The 20,000-nt window shown below is 37.4% G+C and overlaps 1 protein-coding gene across 1 annotated transcript in view; it reads left to right on the top strand.

The window, feature by feature from the left end:
- LOC125034517 (facilitated trehalose transporter Tret1-like) overlaps window positions 1–20,000 on the top strand; it is a 36,774-nt gene that overhangs the window by 6,192 nt on the left and 10,582 nt on the right. The window lies entirely within an intron of this gene.

The raw sequence follows: 20,000 nt of genomic DNA, 5'->3' as shown, positions 1-20,000 counted from the left end.
CTGTCTGTCTGTCTATCTCTCTGTCTGGCTGTGTGAATTTGTATCTTTCTTTACCTGTCTGTCTGTACCTTTTTTATATATTTCTGACTGTCTGTCTGGGTGTCTTTATCTGTCTGTCTATCTGGGTGTCTTTACCTATCTGTCTGTATCTGTTTATATCTGTCCGTCTGCATGTGTGTTTTTTTACAAGTCTGTCTGTCTGTCCGTCTGGGTGTGTTAGTTTGTATATTTCTTTAACTGTCTATCTGTATCTGTTTCTATCTGTACGTATATATGCATGTCTTTTTCAATCTGTCTTTCTAAGTGTCTGTCTCTGTCTGTTTGCGTCTTTTTCTATCTGTCTGTCTAGATGTGTCTGTCTGTATCTTATTCTGCCAATCTGTTTAGGTGTGTGTCTCTTTTAATTGGCTGTCTGTTCTTATTTTGTCTGTCTGTTTTAATTGGCTATCTGTTCTTATTTTGTCTGTCTGTTTTAATTGGCTGTCTGTTTAGGTATATCTCTCTGTGTCTCTTCATCTCTATCTTTTTTTTGCGGGTGTCTCCATTTGGGTCTTTTAACGTCTGTTTGTCTGGTTGTCCTTGTCTGTGTCTTCGTCTCTCGGTCTATCTGCATGGGTGCGTTTGCCTGTATCTTTATCTATATGTTCGTTTCTCTCTTTTTCTATTGGTGTGGCTGTTTGTCTACCTGTGTGTCTGTTTGTCTACCTGTGTGTCTGTCTGTATGTCTCTGTCTTTGTGTCTATGTCTCGGTATATCTGTCTATCTTTCTATCTGTCCCTCTCTCCTTCTCTCCCTCTCTCCCTCCTCTCTCTCTCTCTCTCTCTCTCTCTCTCTCTCTCTCTCTCTCTCTCTCTCTCTCTCTCTCTCTCTCTCTCTCTCTCTCTCTCTCTCTCTCTCTCTCTCTCTTCCTGACTCTTTCTCTCTCTCTCGCATTTCCCTCTTTATTTATCTACACTTAACCACATGAAAATGTAAATATATTTTCTTAAAATCCCAGACGGACTGAATCAACAGCAATCATGGCAACAGTACTTTCTCCTTCTACATAATACAGTGTACTGAGAAAATATTACTGTACACTCAATCCCATATAGTCGCTTACGATACTGCAGTATTTATTTATATATATATGTATATATATATATATATGTATATTTATATGTATATATATTTTTTCTTGTTTTTGCTCATCCTTTTACTCATATTTTTTTTTATTATTCTCCAAGTTTCTCATCTTTTACTTCGCCTTACTGTTTGTGTATATATATGTATATATATTTATATAGATAGATATATAGATAGATAGATAGATAGATAGATAGATAAATAGATAGATAAGTTGATAGATAGATAGGTTGATAGATAGATAGATATATAGATAGATAAAGAGATAGATATAGATACAGATATAGATATATATACAGATAGACAGATATATGTATAGATAGCTATATAGATATAGATACCTAGATAGATAAATAGATGTTTTTCTTTTCTTTCCTTTTCTTTTTTTTCTTTTTTTTTTATTCATTCTCTACTTCGCACGTGGGCCTCCTCGCTGATAAAGACGGACCATACTAGTTTTAACTTGACATTCTGTTGACTAGCTTATCGATCCTCATGCAAGGACAGCGACTGCATGGCGTTATGGGCCTGTGCTTCCTTCGCCCCGTTCACCAAGAGGATATCGAGAGGTCTGGGTTTTAAATGAACGTTCGTAGACTAAAAAGGGGTTCGTGGATTAGGTTTTAAATTGAACCTCCATGACTGCGAGGGGTTCGTGAGGTTTTGGTTTTAAATGAACCTCACTGGACCTCCGTGGAAGTTTAGGTTTTAAATGAACCCCCATGACTACAAGGGGTTTTGTGAGGTTTTAAATTAACCCTCTTAGACTTCAAGGGGTTCATGCAAGTTTGGGTTTTAAATGAACCTTCTTAGACTACAAGAACTCATGGAGGTTTAGGTTTTAAATGAACCTCCACGGCCTATAGGGGGTTTAATGAACTTCAGTGGTTTGTGTATGGAACCCGACTGCGGTCAACAAACTCGTGGTAAACTTTAGCTGAGTCAGAGTACTATGCTCCTGAAGGCCGCGACTCAGGAAGGACGGGGCAAGCACGCCTGTTTTCTCTCTCAATCTTTCTCTCTTTCTCTCTCTCTCTCTCTCTCTCTCTCTATATATATATATATATATATATATATATATATATATGTGTGTGTGTGTGTGTGTGTGTGTGTGTGTGTGTGTGTGTATGTGTGTGTGTGTGTGTGTGTGTGTGTGTGTGTGTGTGTGTGTGTGTGTGTGTGTATGTGTGTGTGTGTATGTATGTGTGTATTTTTATATAAATATAAATATATATATATAGATATACATACATACGTATATATATACATACACACACACACACACACACACACACATATATATATATATGTGTGTGTGTGTGTGTGTGTGTGTGTGTGTGTGTGTGTGTGCGTATGTATGTATATTTGTATCTATATATTTATATTTATTTATATAAAATACTCTCTCTCTCTCTCTCTCTTTCTCTCTCGCGTTCGCTCGGTCTTTCTGTCTATCAATATAACTTTCTCTTTCTCTGCACTATATATTCAGAGTAGTGATAATTCATATTTTTGCATGTTCAAGCTTGAAGTTTTTTTTTCTCATACTTAAACATGTCGATATAAACTTTAACGCAAACGTGCATATAGTATATTTGTGCTTAACGGAGAGACATTTGCGTGTGCATACGCAATTAAAAATCGATGCAGAACCACGCACCTTTACACACACATAATGGAATACAACAGAAAACGGTGTTCTTTCACCTTCCGTCAAAACCCGTATTTTAATTCTCTGTAACCCAAAACCATATATAAATAGTTTCCCCCCTTTGTTGATTTCCAGATTTTTCCTCTTTGTTCTCTCTCTCCCCCTCCCCCTCCCTCCTCACCATCCACCCCCTCATCCTACTCTCCCCTTCCTCCCTCCCCCTTCCCCCTCCTCCCTCCCCCTTCCCCCCCTCCTCCCCCCCTTCACTCACATCCCATGGCTCAGGATCACGTGACCGGGGCGTGTTGAGGTGGCGGTGCATGCCTCGGGCGGGAAACATTGACCCAGCGTTGAAGGCTGACACAGAAGTCCTCGGCGGTATCCCACATTCTCCTGTTCGCCAAGCAGTAATTCAAAACGAGACACTTCTTTGCTGATGAACGTGGAAGGAAAGTCATATCGAGGAAATTTAAATCAACAATCTCTATTTCCTTAATGTACGTACTGATGTACTAAGTTACTCAGGGTATCGATTCTGACAGTGAGATCTTACGTAATTCAGTCCACAAACACACGGAACACAATCGACAATTCAAAAATTCACAGCGTAATCAAGTAAATAAATCCCTCCGTCAATGTTTATCATCTTATATATATATATATATATATATATATATATATATATATATATATGTGTGTGTGTGTGTGTGTGTGTGTGTGTGTGTGTGTGTGTGTGTGTGTGAGTGTGTGTGTGTGTGTATATATTTATATTTATGTATATACATTAATACACACACACACACACACACATATATATATATATATATATATATATACACATCTGTGTATATATATACACACATATATATACATACATTAATATATATATATGTAAATATATATACAAAAACATAAATAGATACATATATACATATATTTACACACATTAATATATATATATATATATATATACTTATACATATATGTATATATATATATATACTTATACATACATGTACACACACACACACACACACACACACACACACACACACACACACACACATATATTTATGTGTGTGTATGTATATATATGTATATAAGTATATATGTATATATACATATACACCTTAATATATATATACACTATCATTATCAGGTTGTTTATATATACACATACATTTCTCTGCTTCCTCTGCGGCCCATCTGGCATAACACCTCTGCGTCCACGACCAGGTCACGTGCAGAGCGCCTGTTGGCTGCCTCTTCGTCCGTGTGGCGGCGCGATGCCCTTATCTCGTCCGGACAAAGGAAACTATTTAGGGACCATCTGTATAAGGGAGAAACATAGCTTCGGGATTTTTGTATGTGTATATATTTTTTTTTTTCGTATTTTCCTTCGTTTTTTTTCTTTATTTATTTTTCTTTGTTTTCTTTCTTTGTTTTATTTCGTTTCTATCCTTCCATATTTTCTTGTTTTCTGTTTTCTGTTCTTTTTTTTTCTCTTCTCTTTTTCTTTGCATCTACTTTCTTTCTTTTTTTTCTTTTATTTTTTATTTTTATTTTCTTTTACTTAATAATAGCTTTAGTTTGACAGAGGAAGGGATTTGGAAGATATTATCGATAAACGTTGTCATGACAATGTTAATACCAACAGTGATAAACATAAATGATGACATAAAACTAGTATCAGTGATGACGATATTGTTGATACTGATAATCACAAAGATGATATTATATAATCATTGTATTATTGAGAATGATTATAAATTATTCAAAATCGATAATAAACTCATACGTACATAAATTTCTACCTAAATTCTCCATTTAACAAAATTCGACGAAAGGATTACAACATTTCAACATGTCATCCCAGACAATAGAAAAAAAAGTACTTTCAGCTATCTTTTGCATTTTCTCCCAGCATCCTTCGCATCCTGTGGTCAAAGTCTAAACATAGAACGCGATTTTCATAACGCAGTGACTCATGCCTTTGTTCGAATCCTCAGCTCACGGAAAGGGCGCGAAAATACGTACCCTAACCTACATATTTTTTTTTTTTACAAATGCTGAAACAGCTGTATCAAAATCTATATATCTATCTATCTATATATATGTATTTATTTATCTATATATATTTAAGAAAATAGAACAAACAGTTAAGTAAACATCAACGTTGAGTATACCGAAGAAATATTATTTTAGAACAAAATCTTAAAAAAAAAGTCAAGATAAGGACGTGGGACAGTAATCTGGAAAGAATATTATGTATTATTTTATATTTCAAAATTTGTCACCGAAATATTAGCGATATTTTTTTTTCATTTATACTCTTTCCCCGTCTTTCTGTTGCTGCTTATATATATTTTTTTTTTAGTGCCTAATCCACTTCTTTTTCTTCTTTCTTCTTTTTCGTCTTTTTCACAGGCACTTTAAATGAGAAAAGAACGTATGTTTATTATAGCACGGAAAGATTAATATCATTTATATATTTTTAAGAATTTTCCCGACACTAGGAAATGTGTTCTATCGCAATTTACATATATATATTTTTTTCTTTCTTTTTTTCTTTTTTTTTCTTTTTTTCAGTGCTTAAACTCACTTCTCTTTCTTTTTTAATTTACAAACACCAAAAAGATGCATGCGCAGTTCTCGCAGATGGGAAAATGAGGCGCGTGTGTTTACGTTCACGCCGTGACGTAGCATAACCAGTTTTCGCGCGGCCTAATTCGTCCTGTTAGGCTTATGAACTTCTGAAGCACCTCCCTACTCATTGCTGGACTGTATTTTTTCGTCAGGAGCAAACGCTGAGTGCACATTGAGTGAAGACACGAATGAGAACGTGAGTGGGTGAGAACACAGACGAACGAAAAGATGAGTGAGTGAGAGCACATGCGAGTGAAGACATGAATGAGTGGGGGCACAGCCGAATGAGGACACAGCCGAGTGCACATGAGTAAAGTCACGAATGAGAACATGAGTCGATGAGGACACAGAGGAGGTGAGGTGATTGAAGGAAGTGACTGAGTGGAGACACAGCGGAATGAAGGCACGGGAGAATGAGGACACAGCTGAATAAGGACAGCCTACTAAGTGAAGAAACGAATGAGTATATGAGTGAGTGAGGACACAGCCGAATAAAAACACACACAAAGGAGGACACAGCCGGATAAAAACACACATAAAGGAGGACACAACCAAATATGAGGACAAACCGGAATGAGCGAAAAAGCGAATAAAAGACTGACACCTAATGAGGAAACAACCGTATATGGAAGACGGTCAATGGGCTTAAGACGCTCGAAAATGGACGCCATTGTGAGCTTTGCCCATATACTCATCCTTTTTGCTTGTTTGTTTGTTTGTTGAATATGTGTTCCCAGGCTGATTAATTCTAGACGTTCAGGTGGCCCTTGCGTAACCGTATGCGCTGCGCCATATGATGTAACTTTTTTTTTTTTTTTCACTGACGGGATTCAGAGTATAGTTGGTTATTTCTATTGCTGTTTAATGATTAAAACATTTAATTATCTTTGAATTTTGTGTACTCACTTCTTAAGGTTTTCATTAAATTTAAACTTTGTATAATAACTTCTCAAGACAAAAATTGTATAATTTTTGCAACATATCATCACAACGTCATTAACCAATGTGATAAAAACTCAATAAACACTACAATGTGTCCCAAAAAACAAACACAAATTGATAAATCCACGTCTATCAATTTGCTTCCCAACAAACAAACAGAAAAAAAAAATACACACGAGATAAGCGATTCCGCCACAAACGGGACAAGAGCCTTCAAGTTTATCAAATTCTAAAGTCTTACTCGTCCTAGTTTCCATAGAAAGAGAAAAGAAAAACAAACAATTAAAAAAACAAAGAAAAGAAGAGAAAGAAAAAGAAGAAAAAAACATACATATACATACGCCCAGAAGTAAATTTTCTCCCATATTCAAAGCCTCCAAATAACTTATCAAATTTCTAGTTCGTACTTGTCCCAGTTTCCCTAGATATCGTCGTGTCGCAACCACCTAAGTTATACAGTAGTAGTGCCTAAGCTTTCTCTCTCCACGAGGAGGCACGAAGCTGTGTCGTCGCTGCAGGGATGTGCACCAAAGACATCGAGTGTGAACAGTTTGCGACATGTAATGTTCAAACGATTTATTTAATTATTTCCTTGAATATATTGGGTATATAGTATGTGTATTAGCATTCAGAAGCTGGGGAGATGTATTAGCGTTAGGGAATCGTGTTGGTGAATATAGTACACTAGTAAGCTCGCTATTCAAGTACAGTGATCTCCGTTAAACATTCTGAACACAGGACGTGACATAAGATAAGGTGGGATGCTTAAAATTCTGATCTTTTGTTTGAGCTCGAATTTGTTTTGAGAAACGCGTGATTGCCCATCAATGAATATTTATTCTATAACGTGCGTCATGCTCTAAAATGTGTAGTTGCATGTTTGTTGAAATACAGTCGCTCAAGATATGTTTCTATTAATAATCGCGGATGCAGTTTCTCACATACATATCTTATCAGCGTTCGATTCACTTTTTTCTCTCTTTACACACACACTACTTATTATTATTAAATGTGCCCTCTGAATAATTCATAATCCAAGGACCAAGATTAAAACTAATGCTAAGCCTCCAGTAAGTTACAGATATGAGCCTTCATATTTCTTAAAGCAATGTTTACTCCACACATTGCGTGCTATTCGCATCTTCCCCGACGTTGATATTCTAACCACATGCTACCAGATATGCTCTCCTCACAGTCTAGTTATTATTGTGTAATGGAAGTGGACAATTACTCCTTTTCAAAGATTTATGGCCGACAAAAGGCCTGTAATTTTTCTTTTCCGTTCATTTTTTTTCGTCCCTACTATCATGCAGACTTCATTCATAGCAAGGGTCTAGTAACAGATGAACAGATCATTTTATATTATGGCTCATCACAGATGCGATTATATTATCTTTAAATTGGAAAATACTAGTTACACTTCGCTTTGTCAGAATAGCAATACAATCGTGACTTTGCTTCTCTCGCGTCACTTTCAGCAAACATCATATCTGAATGTGTTTAAAAGTCTGGCTGTTAGGCAAGTTAGGCAAGGAAAGGAAAGAAGAATATATAAGGAGAAGAGTCGACGATAATGATAATTAACATTCAGAAAATACAATTTAGGATTAGTAACGAGTAATGATGACTTTCAGAGGGTCGTCCTGTTAAATCTGGCCTTTACGGTCAAACAAGGTCGTACATGGCGCGGTCTTGGCATCTTTAATGTGCACGTGACATCCCTACGCCTGTTGCACGGTCTTCTCCTGCTGTCCCTTAACCCCTGCTAAGCCAAAATGCTGTCCCTTATTCCCTGCCACGCCAAACCTTACCGTATTACCTTTCCACACCTCCTCTGCGCCGTTGCCTTGTTCCCAATTCCTCGTTAGGAGTACCATTACTCTTGAAAGGTTTAATTTTTTATCGTCTTTTGAGAAGCAAGTTGGAAACATTTTCATTGCGCTTCCTGGGACACAAACATGTCCACTGACTATTTCAGACATTGAGGGATTATCTAACAAGAAAGTTACACGTAAATACAAGGGTCTTCCCAAAGTCTGTCTGGCTAATAAGCAAATTAAGACTGGAACAAACAAGGGAACTTGACTCTTTACTTATGAATATCTTGCTTCGGATTTCACCAAACATGTTTTTTTGCTGATTATTTTATCAATATTATCAACTAATATACCGTTTATTACATAAGTTATATGCTAATGTGATCCCCTCAAATCAAGCCCATTTACTTCAAATTAAATCCATTTGTTAATTAGACCAATTTCCCCCAAAGTCTGTAATATGAGAAATTACAATACTTATACCACACCTAGTTATCACAAAAAATGTAAAGCCAAAGTTAGACTCTTGTTATAATAACGAGCATTTCACAATTCGCAGTAAAGTAAACATAAACACTTTCTTGTTTACTGTTTGAGAAATCCAAGATTTTAGATTGCAGAGCAAAAAAGATTTATTGCAATATTCTAACGATAATTGTTAGATTAAACAGTTTCATATAGTTTGACGCAATTCTCTCGCTGTTCATATGTAGGTTATAAAGCAGAATCAACTTTTGCTGAGGTATTACTAGTTTGTTTTATAGGTTGATGGAAAACTTCGGTATTTTTAATATTCTTTTAAAATCTTAGAGGCTAATGATAAACAACTATCCCGAAATGTATCTTATATGAAGTTAAATATTTTCTACTTACATCATGTGTTAAATAAAAATTGATAAGGTGACAATTTGTAAGACTCATTCCTTTATGAATTTACAATTACTGTTACTTATAGACGTGAATTCTCTTAACAAGTTTTACGAAACTTTTAATACTGATAACGCGATTTTTTCCATATATTAAAAAAATAATTTAATCAATGAATTCTTCCACACGACACAAACAAAACACTATAAACACACACGAAAACAACAGACATTTATCACATGTTGCATCACATTCCTCACCAAACTACCGGTATTGATCATGTCAATCCCTCAGGCCTTGACCTCACCCCCGGTAATGTCACGTACCCGGTTTCCAATCCAGTTTAGTCTCGCACTGTTCTCTCCAACCCGGTCAGATGCTGTTATGCTTCGCCGAGTTTCACTGCCCTAATCTGCCTTATTGCTCTTTCCCTTGCCAGTTACTTGCAGTTATTTACATTATTTATGTATTCTTAATTAATTCCGAATACTTTAATACTGTTTCATCTGTGTTTCCTAATTCCGTATTCTTTTTTAGATTTATCTTTAAGGCTACGTATTAATTAAAAAAAAAAAAGTTTATGATGATATTGAATCGATATACTAATGATGAAATAGGCCAGTTTATCTCTAGACTTCCATACGCTATGCATAGTTCGTCAGGAACCAAATACATCGTTGAACACGTAATGGTCCTTCTACGCTCCAAATCGATACCACGCAAAAACATCATTGCATTCCGTACATCCCATTCGTATTCATTTTTTCGTACACACACACCCACATACATACGTTCTTGCATAATTCAACATCCATTTACATAACACGCTTGAATATTGACGCAGCTGTATATGCAAATACTCACCGATATATGTATATGTCAGACTTTTGAATATTTTGTTTCATTTGCCAGCTGGTGATGTATTATATAACCTGTACACAGTTATATAATCAGCAAAACAAGCTATGGGCACTCCATATGAACCAGGAAGTATTAAATTACACTAGTCTATCTTCGAAGCATTTATATACCATTTTCTATCATGTTTATTTTCCAACGTGAATGAGGATTCTAAATTGATAAGATATACTATATAAATTTGAAAGCATCGAGGCGGACAAGAATTTTGCGGAATTTAGTACCTTCCGTTGGGGAAAATGTACCGATTTTTTTAACGTATACTAGATTTTTTTTCGTTATTTACTTGTCTGCTTATTTTAGATGTGTTGTTAGGGAGTATGAGACCTCAGATGGTTGCGATTATCGTTGATTAAGTCATTATTCGGGGCTTCGAGCTAATTTGACTTTAAGTAATATCTAAAAAATATATATACAAATTCAACCTGGCTTATCTTTTCTCATGTTTTGTATCCACCTTATCCTAAATCTTATTATTTTGTCTGTGCCTTCTAAACACGAATGTACCGACTTCCTGGATTTTTGAAAAATCATCTTGATAAACATCTCACGTTTGATGTTTTTTTCCACGATTACATAACATGACGTGATTATACATTTACTCATTGACGAAACATATTTCTTCATTTATGATGAAATCTCTATGAACCATGTTTTCATATCGTTATCATCAGCACTAATTTTTTTTTTTTTTATGATTGATTGATAAAAAACACTACATACTTAAACTACCCTTGGTAAAAATAAACAACAGCAATGCCAGACAACATAGCAACAGTTGAATGCCACGCAAGATGAATTAATCACGGACACTGTTGCCATGTAAGGCCTCATGCATATTCTAGCTTGGTTTGGTATAACAATTACATATAGTGAGGAGAATAGCTGTTGTTAGACCGACTTCTTCTGTAGTTCTTGTGACCTACACTTCTTTATTTTGGTTGTTTGGTTATTGGTTTGACTATCGGTATATTTTTATATAAGACTTGGCTGAATGATGAGATCCATCTGAAGTAGATTTGGAAAGATAAATTAGCTTAAGCGCAAAATTAGGGATATATTTTAGCGCAGAACTAGAGTTTAAGTTTACCACAGAACTAGAAATTAATATGACCGCAGAATTATTAAAGTAACTATACCAAAGAACTTGAAATTGATTTTACCTCAGGATTAGAAATTAATTTTGCAAAAAGAACTAGAAACTGGTTTCATTACAGAACTAGATATTCCGAGGACACCGTGAAACTGGATTTGACCATGAAAGGTCTCCGTTAATGGTACGATTACTAGTCACTATGCTTTTGGGTTTTCTGGGTACGCGAATGATCTATTTGATCGAACTATTCTTACTACAGAAAAAAATATTAAAATATCAGACAGCGAGGTTCATGAAGTTCGTCAGATTACATTGTTTTCATGTTTTAGATTTGTTAAATACTTGTGCGATGTTCGTCCTTTAAACTAGTGACATTTGTAGCAAAGAATGATAACATGTGTTGTTTCCTGCGTGTTCTGTGAAGTGACATGATTTGAGAAGAGATTGATATTTCTGTCCTATTTGTGGTTAATATCAGTTTCGCTATGACTCTAACGATGCAGATGATATAGGCCTACAATAGATTTCAAAGGAGAAAAGGGCATTTGTTGAAAGCGTTGTTAAAAATTAAATAGTTTCGAAGCAGATTTATCATGTCGCTCACTTCCGCAATTCTTAACTCTCTTTGCTAAGATGGTACGGTACACATACACCATATTCATTGTGATATGTTTAGTTATAGTTCTTACACATACTAGGTTCCACAAGCACTTAACTTAGTCACTAAGGAACTAATTACTGGTCCTACCTTTTTCACTTGTATACACTTTTCCTTGATTTTCGGAGTGTTTTAATACTATCAGTATTTTGATAACGTTATATAAATCATAATGTCAATAATAATATTAATAATAATAATAATAATAATAATAATAATAATACAAATAATAATAATAATGATAATGATAGTGATGATGATAATATTGATAATGATAATAATATTATTTTGATGGCATTATAAAAAAAAAAAAAAAAAATGAGGAATGTGAAGGTCAGGAAAAGTCACGCTGGGTTACCATCTGACTCATTCTGTTTGAGTATTTCAGTGGACAGTGCATATACCCGCCTACAAAGAGATGGGAGAGAAAGTATTTACACGGACGTAGATAGGGAAGGAGGTACGATGTAGCCCCCCCCCGTCCCCAAATGACGCTTCTATATACTTAAAGAATACATGGGGTCCTTTAAGGGCTCTGATCCCCGGGCCCCCAATTATCTAGCTACGCCACTAGGTATTTAGGAGGGCAAATACCATCTTCATTACAACTAATGATAAACGGAAAGGTGATTATACATTTCCGGTATAATTACTGAACAGTGAACAGCGAGGAACAAGAGCTTCTTAAGAGGGTATTTAATACATTTTTTTATTGATATTAAATTATTAAATATGTGTTATAGGATAATCAAACCAGTACGGTATGCCATTTACTACTAACAATAAGGTTAACAAAAGACACGCGAATTCCCTATATTTCTGTTTTTTCAAATCACTATTTGGAAGGTGGAACAAAGTACATATTCAACCTAGTATAAATGCGATAAATTTCGAAAGCATAAATAACCATATAAAGAGAATCAGATTACGTATAATAAGGCTAGAGACTGACAAAGGATTCCAGGTGTTAAAACATGCCAACACCACCACGGGACAAAACGCAAATAGCCCGTATTAAGTCCTGTCCATCGAAAACTAAGGTCTCGGATTATGTCATTCTATGCCAGCGTGCTTCTGCTGCCTAGGAATTTAATCGTCACCCAGACGCATTATTCAGTTACGGGAGTGGCAACAGGGTCGTTCCATTACATGACAAATTAGTACTAAATGGCCTTTTTTTCTCTCTCTTTCTCAGTTTCACTTCAGATCCTCTTCAACAAATCGACAAGAATGATTTTTTTTTTTCGTTGAATGCATTGGGAAAATCTGAATGCATGATTTGAATCAGCTTACGACTAAACGGAGCAGAAGCGTAGAGACAGCGAGGTTTCGACAATAAACTACTGTTTTAAAACCTATCATATACAAAAATACTCAAAACACGACTAACTTTCACTCAAATAATACCACTCGCTTCTTCGGCTTCACTATGTTTAACACAAGGGTTGTACTTTAAAGTTCAAGTTATTATACATAATAGGTTAGGAGAGTAGAGAACTGTGTTATTAGTCCGTGAGTGATTCACTAGAATTATGAAATTACTACGCCCTGTTGTTAAATACGGGACTCCTTAAGTGCTTGTTGTGTTTCTTGTTGACACTCTGTTTCGTCGTCTCGTAAGTGGAATAGAGTTCGTTGTCCAAAGATGGGAATAGGCAAGGGAAAAAGAATCATACAAAATATACGATATCCTATGAAGCAGCGAGACGTTTTTTCTCTTATCTTCGTCCTTAGAGCGTTCTCGTTTTCATATTGTTTTTTTTTTCGCGAATGGAAGCTCATGTTTTAAGCATCATAAAAAAGTGCTGAATAAAACCGCACATGATTTTTATATCGCTCTTGATGTTTGCTGATTGCTGAGAGCTACATACTGCTGACACGCAAAACGTAGTCATAATGTTTGCCAGAAGGAGTTAATGATTTATCTATCAACAGCGGAGGTGAAAATGCTCGATGTTCGTTTTCTGACGGAGTTATCGTCACCTAAATTTATGCAAACCTATTTTTATAAAAAAAAAAGAAAAAAAAAACTAAAAATACGCATGATTAGATATAAAAAAACAGTAAGCTCGCAAATGAATATACATATCACGTTGATATTTTAGCATTACTAAAGAAAAAACAGCTTGTCAGCAAAAACAACTGCTAACATGAACCAAGTAATGGACAAGCACACGCACAATCATCCACTATGTTTAGTACAGCAAATACAAGAATTTGTATACAAACATGAATGGCACACTGTGGATAACAATGAGACATGTAGAGGAAGGCTTAGGGAATATAGGGAATACGGGCATATCTTTTCATTTCACTCTCACAATAGGCGGGGCACTGCAAAGCCGGATGAGGGCATGAAAGGTATCTGTTAATCTGTATTAATTATTGGCCACCTTCCCGTGCGAGAGGGCTGGGGGGGCGTGGCCTGCAGCTGTGCAACCTACGTCATCGCTCGAACGGCTGACGTCACGACCTCGTCCCTCAGCGTGTAGCACGAGGGTCAGCGACGATTACAATGCAAATAGCTGGCATAAACAACAAGGAGCTGGTGCACTTATGTGACTACTTATTTCTACGGAATACGCAACGGACAAAAAAAAAAAAAAAAAAAAAATGATAATAAGCAGTTCGACACAACAAACAAAGACAATAGAACCATTATCAGTGTTAATTAAGCAGGTACGGAAGTTCTGAGCTATAGACTAACTGAATGAACTTTCATTAAGTCTACGCACTTAGCACGGAGGCGACGCTGAGAACAGGATGGGGTGCCGATGCATACAGTGCTGAAGATAAATACATACATATATACACATAAACATGTATACATATATACACACACACACACACACAAATATATATATATATATATATATATGTATATTCACACATACATATGTACCCATTTACACACTTACATATGTATATGTATATGTATATTGATGTATGTGAGTATATACATATTATATATACATATACATATACACACATATATTTATGTATATTTATATACATTATATATACATATATATGTATATGTGTGTATATATATCAGTCATATGTATAATATATATACATACATACATACATATTGACATTAATTATGATAGTATTCACGGTGATAAGAGTAGTAGTGACAATGAAAATCGTAATGATAATAACAGTAATAGTAATGATGATGATGACGATAATAATAATAATGATAATAATAATAATAATAATAATAATAATAATAATAATAATAATAATAATAATTGTGAAATCAGAAAATTCTGCGGACGCCGCTGTGAGTTTAGTTTGCGTCTTGAGGAAGTATTTTGTTGTTTGCATATATAGGTATATGTCTGTGTGTGTGTGTCTGCGCGTGTGTCTATGTGTGTATATATGTATATATGTATATGTATATATTATGTAAATATATATGAATGTATATTTGTATGCATGTATGTGTATGTGTGTGAATATATATATATATATATATATATATATATATATATATATATATATATTAATAAAAACTAGTATTAATGCAAGCAGTCCAGACATGAATAAGGCAGAGGGCGCCAGATGAGGACGGGCCACAGGAGCGACTCTCGCAGGCAGGGAAGGGGAGAAAGGGAGAAGGAGGAGGAGGAGGAGGATGAGCAATGGGCGAGAATAGGCGAGGGGAGAGGTCCTTCACCCTCTGGGTTCTTGCGCCAATACGAATTTGCACAAAAGTTCGCAATTCCGTTGAGCGAAGATTGTGAGATTGCCTAGACTGATAGATGCATGAAATTTGGGAATAGTGTTGTAGAGAAATATAGATTTATATAAATAATAATAATAATAACAATAATAATGGTTATAACAATAATGATAATAATAATAATGAAAATAATAATGATAATGATAATAATAATGATAATAACGATAATAATAATTGTAATAATAACAATAAATAAAATAAAATGAAATATTATCCTGACTCGTTGGCGGAAAAAATCACAAAGAAAGGCTATTAAAAGACAAGTCTCCTTACGTATCTGCAGAGTGCATCCAAATAACTGCGAAATTACCGTCACGCCTTTTTTTATTCTCTTTTTTATAATAATTCGTAACAGGTTGCATGACACAGACAAGGGTCACTAGCCTGGCTTTCGCGACTTACATCAGGTTACACGCCACCCACCCACCAGCAGGTACATGTAACCGGATATATGCAATACTTCAAACAACTTGCAATTAATCATTATCTGCTCAGGATAAATGCAACGTGGAACCACCATACAATTAGGTCACGTGGATACATTCGTGAAGGAATGTCATCGTATCCTCATTCTGGTCTTCGTTCCTTGTCCATATTTATTTTCACTCTCTTTTTTTATATCCCGTTTCTGCCCACTTTCTATTCTCTTTCATTATCTTCATTTCTTCCTTTCCACTTTACAATTCCTCTCCTCTTCTTATCTTCTTCCACGTCCTTTTGTATGACCTTCAAACTTCCCTAACACAAACAGTACATATAAACAGTGCACAGACAAACGCGTCCGTACACACAATGGTCGTCACAAGAACAACAAATAGCAACGTTCTGCCGTCACAACAACGAAAATTAGCGACGTTTCGCCGTCAAAACAACAAAAAATAGCAGCGTTTTGCCGTCACAACAATAAAAAAAATAGCGACGTTTCGCCGTCACAACAACAAAAACACCAAAAATTAGCGATATTTTGCCGTCACAACAACGAAAATAGCAGCGTATTGCCGTCACATCAAGAAAAATACAAAACAAATTTGCGACGATTTGTCGCCACAACAACAAAAAAAGCCTCGTTTTGCCATCACAACAACAACAACAAGTAGCAAAGTTTTGCTGTCACAACGACAAAACAATTACGACGTTTTGCCGTCACAACAACTACAACAAAAAACAGCGTCGCTTTGCCGTCACAACAACAAAAACACCAAAAATTAGCGACGTTTTACCGTCACAACAACAACATCAAAAACTGCAACGTAAGCACACCACTCCACTCCCGCTGCCACTGAACGACCGCAGGCGAAGGATCAAGAAGATACCTCGACCTGCTGATGCTCCCGAGTTTCCTGGTCTGTATCACGTAGGTCTCGTCTGCATTTCAGTCTGTTTCTTGTCTTCCGCCGAATCGCTTTTTTTTGGTTTGTTTATTTTTTTGTATATTTACATGGGGTGTTTCGTTTGCAAGGTGGGATACAGCTGTAGGGGTACTTGTAATGTTTATGTTTGTTTGTTATGTACCTAATTGTGTATTGATTTATACAGCTAAATTAGTTTTTTTTTCTTTATTTATATGTGAATTATTATATTCATGTGCATATTCTCTCTCTCTCTCTCTCTCTCTTTCTCTCTCTCTCTCTCTCTCTCTCTCTCTCTCTCTCTCTCTCTCTCTCTCTCTCTCTCTCTCTCTCTCTCTCTCTCTCTCTCTCTCTCTCTCCCTCCCTCCTTCCCTCCCTCCCTCCCTCCCTCCCTCCCTCCCTCCCTCCCTCCCTCCCTCCCTCCCTCCCTCCCTCCCTCCCTCCCTCCCTCCCTCCCTCCCTCTCCCTCTCCCTCTCCCTCTCCCTCTCCCTCTTTTTCTCTCTCCATCTACCTTTCTATACACATACACACACACATACGATTACAGCATACAGTCACACAGAAATCCGTAAGTGTGTGGCATCACTTACGCATATTCTATATACATCTGTATTACCGACGTGTAACAATGCATTATTATTGTATTACTGCTCTTGTATAAGCTATTGAACTCCTTTAAAGGATCTTTAAAGCCACGTATTGCCGTAAACCGGAAAAATATCGACCCTTACGTCTCCTTCGAACGGAATTCTTACAGTTTGACAGTTTCTAATACATGTACAGATAGAGATGAATGTGTGTGTGTGTGTGTGTGTGTGTGTGTGTGTGTGTGTGTGTGTGTGTGTGTGTGTGTGTGTGTGTGTGTGTGTGTGTGTGTGTGTGTGCCCAACACATATACAGCATGTACTGTATACATGCAGGAATGTAAGTAAGCGCGATCGTTTCCTCCCTCCGATCTCGGATGCGAGTCCTGCCCAGCATCACGCGAGGCAGATCGGAGGCCGCCCCTGGACAGGCAGCCGGCCAGCGTCGAGCGTGTAAGCCGAAACGCGTCCGACTCGCGGTGTCACGGTGCGGTCATCGGAGCCTCCTCCCGCGGCGCCTGGGGGCTCCCTTTACCGACTACTTTGGATGCATAGTTCGTTTACGTGCGTCTTTGGTGTGTGTTATGCTCTGCCTCCGAGTGGGTGCATGGGGGTGGGATAGTTTGGAAAGGGAGGTGCAAGCGGCTGAAAATCTTGTTTTTACATGCATACATGCACACACGCGCATGTGTGTGTGTGTGTATTTACATTGTACACAGCTAAGTAAATAGGGTTGAAAAAGGAATCAGAGACTTTGCATAACGTTTCTAAAAATCGAAGCTGGTCCAGACCCAGTTTTCCGGAGCGGGACAGCTCACTCCTCGCCCCAGAGACCCACCGGCGCCATCTGTCACTGGCACCGAGCTCCCTGGCCAGGATGTGGCACTCGCACGAGGACGATCTCGGGGACGCTGGAGTGACGTCATCCGGAGACGGGGCTGGGGAGGGCTTTGTGAACGGGAGCGTCCGTGGGGCATGACGTCGAAAAAGGCACCTCACAAAATGAGTCTCGTAATAGGCACAAGTGACAGTGTCCGTCACGGAGTCTTCCCTGTCTCCCCCCACCTCTTCCCCCTTCTCCTCCTCCCCCCTTCTCCTCCTCCACCCTTCCCCTCCTCCACCCTTCCCCCCTCCAACCCCTGTAGCCGATTGTGGCAACGACGCGACGGTTCCCACACCAGAGCGGACGTGACGAGACGCACCTGCCTCGCCGACACCTGTGACACGAGATCCTTCATTTCAACCGCAGCATCTCTGGCACTTCTCGCCTTTCCGGGAAGAACTCGGAATCTGGATGATTTATTAATCCACATTATTAATCCTATATAGTTGCGTTCAACACGATTTCTTTTTTTCTTTTTGTTTTAATCGCATCTTTAACACACTTTTTTTTGGTCCCTCCCCTCCTCACCCGTGCCGCCACGAAATAAATAAAACCACTCCTCATTCTAATTGTTTCCAGTAATCAACCTCATCAGCCCTACCCCCTCTAACCCTTCTCTCTAATAATTCTCTATTCATCGCCTCTCATCGACCCAATACCTCCATCCTCCGTCAGCCAACCATATAGCTTCCTTCTTGTCACAATGCGCCCAAAGCAACCACGTGGAGAGCACGTTTACACCCAGGGGAGAGGTGTGCGCCAACTGCGACATATGTGTTTTCTACTGCTATGGCGTTTTCGAGTCTGAGCGAACAATTTTTTTTTTCCTTGGCCCACTCTTTCTTACTGTTAATAAAGATACATAAAATGAACTGCGTGAATTTGGGAAAGTTTATGAATGATTGTGTAAACTGTTTGTCAAAGTTAAGTAAAACGTGTGGCATGTCACGAACATCTCTTCCGCCTGGTTACCTCATTTCCGGGAGGGCCAATGAAGTTAAATCAAGGCATTCTGAGAACGACGAGGGAAAGAACTTAAACTCCTTTGAGGATACCAAGAACAGACCTCGGGATGACACGGAAGGGACCAAGAGACGTGCTAGGGCTCAGATCAACACAGCGTTTTCACTCGATTAATGTATAAGCTTCCGTCTCACTTGCCGTTCGATATTTTCATCATCGTTTTTTTCGAAACGCCATCGCTTGCCGTGGAAATGTCATAGAGATGGGAAAATGTACAATGTTTATGGAACTTACCGTCGCCTAATTAACCCAATATCCATAGTTTCACCACAGTTTATAAAACAATGCAACAAACAGATTAATAAAATTGGAGAAAAGAGTAAGGGGACAAGATCCCAATTTTTTTTTTTTTTTCACACGATGCCATTAAAGGGAGCAACAAGCGGGATAATGACAGATAAAACACGCATTCCCCACCATACCCTCTGGTAATGTGTGATGACGTCAGAGGCTGCAGCTGGTCAGATAACCCTCTCTATGTTCATCCCAGGGAGCAAGGTCGCGGTATAATGATGTCACAGCTCTATCATTTCTACCTTGAAAAAAAATTGAAATGGAGTGACATGAACCTGATAAGGTGGAAATGTTTGTGAGACTAACAGGTTCCATGTAAAATGTTTAGTAGTAGTGTTGGGAATTATTTTATATTCTCTTGCATATACAATCAGTAAGGGAGTTTCCTGTAGGCTTAC

Source organism: Penaeus chinensis, chromosome 18 (assembly GCF_019202785.1).
Source record: "Penaeus chinensis breed Huanghai No. 1 chromosome 18, ASM1920278v2, whole genome shotgun sequence".
Taxonomy (NCBI): domain Eukaryota; kingdom Metazoa; phylum Arthropoda; class Malacostraca; order Decapoda; family Penaeidae; genus Penaeus; species Penaeus chinensis.
The sequence above is the reverse complement of the archived record's forward strand: the minus strand, read 5'-3'. Positions and strand labels throughout refer to the sequence as shown.